Genomic DNA, 4,541 nt, shown 5'->3' with positions numbered 1-4,541 from the left:
CTCTCTCTCTTCATCTCTCTCTTTCTCTCTCTTTCTCTCTCTCTCTCTCTCTCTCTCTCTCTCTCTCCATCTGTCTCTCACACACACTCTCTCTCACACCCATTCCCTACCCCAACCCCTCCCCCAAACTCCCCCGTGGACAAAGTAGTCGATAAACATTCTCACAAAAAGGCTCCAGGAACACAGAAACACGAGTGAGCGATGAGATCAGAAAGGGGCGCCGCGCGCGGAACATTCACACCACAAAAGCCATCTTGTCAAAACAAGCGGCGACGTTGCTTTGGTCAGCTCTAATAGTCTGTGAACGTGTGATAATTCACACGGCGAGCGAACCCAGGCCAACGCATCAAAAAGGCAAGAGCGGCAATGATCCGAACCGGCTTTGAGTGCGTGGTTTGTTTATTCGGGACTGAAACAGTGGCAACTGCCATACGATACCCGTCTTGTCTACGGCCAAACGTTCATCAGGGGTTCTGGACTCTGGAACGACGGGAGATCACGTGACCCACCCACAAACTGAAGATAAGCATCGCTTCAAACTGAAATAAATAAGTAGCCTGGGTGAAGACAAAAAGAAAATCACAAAAAGGCTCTAGATTCGATAAGTACTATGTTAGGCACACCTATATTTATAAGCAGTATTTGAAATCAACTTATTACTTTGTAACAATGTAGAAATATGAATAATGCCAACTTGAGGCTTCAGTTTTTTTGTAAACCATTTTTCATACCTTTATCCTAACTTGGCGTGTGTTTTTTGTGTGGTTTTTTTTTGGGGGGGGGGAGGTGGGGGTGTTAATAAAAAGATTCCACTGTACACAATAAATGCTGTACCCCTCACAGTGACGTATTGCACAAACGCATATTCCTGCATATTGTATTCGCTGCATATTGTATTCGCTGCATATTGTATTCCATATTGTATTCGCAGCTTTGATTTTTAAACGTCTTTGATATGTCTATTACTTTGTTATCTCTTTTCCTCCCTATTCATTCTCGTGTCTGTCCACTTTCCTGTTTCCTGCTATGATTCTCTTCTATTTGACGGTCGGAATGGTCCTCAGCAACATGAAGCTTCCAGTGATTAATTACATCAAACCACTTTTGAGCCAACTTTTTCATCAGATGAAAACTAATTAGAGAAGTTTGGAGGTGAAACGGTTTCGTCCCCAGCATCCAGAAGAATTTAACGTAGGCCTAAAACAAAGAGAAGGAATACAAAGGTGACTCTTCTCGTTTGAATGGTTCTCAAAATGCCATGGCTCGCCGTGAGTATGGAAAAATCACCACTGTTATGTTTTTATTGCTTGCTATTTGTTGGTAAAGAACCCCCCCCCCCCAAAAAAAAAACCGCCACAGGAAGCTTCAACTATTTCAGTACATGCATTGTCTTCTACTGTTTCAGTATTGTAAAACGCACAGTCTTCTTCTCAAGTCTCTTGAAATCACGAAAAGAACAGTTACAAAATATTTAAAAACCAATTCAACCTTAGCGGGCTTAATTTAAGCTCATACTCAAGGAATGGAGCAGAGAAGCGACCTTCAGATAGTTACTGTCTCTCCTGCATCAAAGAGTACTCTGAGCGTCTAGGTAAAAACATTTTGATCAAACGCATGATCGGTCCCGCCTCGTTAAATAACCTTACGGTCGGTGCCCATTTGAGGATCATAATGTTCGATTCTATTCCGTTAAGTTTCTAACGGCTTCAGTGCACACTATAAACAGACCCTTGCCCAAGGAGGTTACAGTTTTAAGCTCCTTGCCCCTGCCTCAAACCAATCGCCCGTCGCGGCCTTGAAATCAAACGCGTTCGCTCTTGAAGGTCATCGTCGGTTTCGTCCGGTGTTGTGCCACGATGGTAGCTTTGCTCCCTCCATGGAGGAAAATCTGGCTAGCCCCGACGACGAAACAGAACCGATCCGAACTAATCTTGATAATGGGCACCGGATGTCACTGTTGCAAGGGAATTTTAACCTATAAATTGTTGCATACTTTCTGCACTTCTTTGATTATTTGTTTAGGATTCTGGGCATTCCGACCTTGTATGCCAGTGCTGGTCCAGGTCAAGAAGATAGGGTTGGGAAAGGCAATTGAAAGTATGGCGGGATGGAGGGGGAGTGGGGAGTCTGAGGGACTCGGGGTATGACAAGACTGCACAGTTATGAACACAGTGTAACACTCTTATAATAGTTTAAGGGGCCGGATTAGATTTGAATGGGGCAAACATAGGCATTTGTTTAAGTGTCCTTGTAAAAAAGATGCCGCCCCTTCCCCCCTTTTTCCGCCCCTCTCCCCCATGGATCCACTTCAAGAAATGTTTCTATGTGTGTGGGGGGAGGGGAGTGGGAGGGATGGGGTTGTGTGAAAGGAGGGAGGGGATGAGGGGGTAATAAAGCCACCTTGCAACCCCTCTGTGATGTGTCCATTCTGTACTTCTCCTGGAGGTTGAGCAAAAGACAAAAATCTGTTTTGTTCCTTCCACGACTCTGTCATTTCAAATTACCCGCACCGCTGGAAAAAGAGAACTGTTCCTTCCCCCCCCCCCAACCACCCGCCCCCCCCCCCCCTCCCTCTCTCTCTCTCTCTCTCTCTCTCTCTCTCTCTCTCTCTCTCTTTTCCCCCCCCATATATATACAAGAAAATAAAAGTTGCACTCTGGAACAAAATAATAATTGTGCTACGACGCGATGGAATCAGGCGCTTGACAATTTTGGAGCCTATAGAATTCTTGGTGTCACCCTAAAGCTTGTTCTTTTGTCTTGCTTTCGATGAAAAAATAACCCATCTATCTTTTATAGAAGTGGGGATATTTTTGAGGGAAGGAGGTGGGGGTCACTTGATTTTGGAGGTAAGATTAGCAACAAAATGGCCTCCAAACTTTAGTAACTTCCAAAGATGAAGAGTCCTTTGAAACAGTGCATTTACATTTTTGTTTGCTTTTACTCAACGTATTTCGGTAAAATCAACACAAGAATTTTGTTTTTAAATGGACATAAAAGGTGTTGATAAAAAAAAAAAAAATTCGATAAACCTTGCCAAAGCGTTTTAAAAAATGCTGTTTTCTTGGAATTCATTATTTTGACGAGCGTTTGGTTTCACCACGATGCCTCACATATAAAAGAAGGGTTCTGGGAGAGTGAACTCACAGCAGACTTTACTCCTCACAGTCTCTGCTGGCGTTACATCTGGGGTGAGCACTTGCCATGCAATGAGCTGCCAGCTGCCTCCACGTTTCACGTCGGTTAGGCGAGTTTTGAAAAAAAACGGGAATGTCTTAAGTTGACATGTATTCAAAATGTCACTGCACATACGACATGTGGTCTTAAAACGTTGAAGCATTATTAAAAGGTAAGAATCAATTTGGGGAAAGCTTTCGCTTCACCGGTTGACCTTTTGTAAAGACCGCGGGGTGTAATGCGATGGAAAGTAAATGCACATGTGCAAAACATTTTCTTAAAGGAGCAGAGAAGGTCAGATGGTCTCAGTTCACACGACATTTTGAGGGTCTTGTAAAATGAAAATTTGTGCATTTGTGAATTAGAGACAGAGAAAAGGCTTTGTGTTTCTTCCCACATTCCAATGTTCAGTGTTCTCGCTGACGCCATTAACACTAAAACCGTGTTATGTTGTTTTGTCTTTTCTTAAACTTAAAGCACTTGATCATGGGTGGTTGGAAGGTGCTCTGGTATGATTTTCTTCTCTCTTTCCTACCAAACATCTACTCTCAATATTATTTCTATGTTACTCTCCAGTGACATCTTTATTCCACGGCATATTATATTACCAAATCGTGTTGCAAGTGCGTTAAAACTCATACATTTTTACTAAAGTTAAAAAGCACTTGACCTTTATCAAGGATGAAGGAGAAATCTGTTCAACTATAGTTTTACTTTTTACTTCTGTGATCAATCTGTTTTTACAATAATTGCGAAGTGTTAGATTTGTTCAGTCAGTAATATTAATATGTTCGACTGTGAAGCAGAAGAAGCAAACTCAGGGGAAAAAGTTAAGAACGTTCGTTACTTCAGTCTCTCAATCGTTTAGAGTAGAGGTGGCCTTGTGGGTGTTTGGCGCTTGCTCTTGTGTGGTTTACCTCTTCTTTCCTATCAAACATCTATCGTCTTTATCTCTCCTCCTTCTTTTTGTGTATGTTACTCTCTTATAACATCTCTAATCATCGGCACTTTTATGACATTATTGTGTTGCAAGTGCCGTAAAGCTCTTACTAAAACTAAACGAATCTCCGGGGAAGAAGTTAAGGGCGTTGGTTACTTCTTCAGTCTCTCAATCGTTGGGCATGTCTTGTGGCAGATTGCTGTTAAATCTGTCTCCTCATCGAGAACCTTAAAGTCTTGAGAGGGGTCGGGAAAACCATGTTGTGAAAAGCTACACTTTTAAAAAACCCACTTAGGTTTCTAAATGTGTAAGTTACTTGCACTTCTTTGAGCATCAACGACCTTGGTTCAAATCACCAACCCACTGCATTTGAACTTGAGATGTTGGAACTTTTCAAAGGTCTTCATGCATCGCCCCCTCTCGG

This window comes from Aplysia californica, unplaced genomic scaffold, assembly GCF_000002075.1.
Source record: "Aplysia californica isolate F4 #8 unplaced genomic scaffold, AplCal3.0 scaffold00017, whole genome shotgun sequence".
NCBI lineage: Eukaryota > Metazoa > Mollusca > Gastropoda > Aplysiida > Aplysiidae > Aplysia > Aplysia californica.
This window is presented reverse-complemented; position numbering follows the sequence as displayed.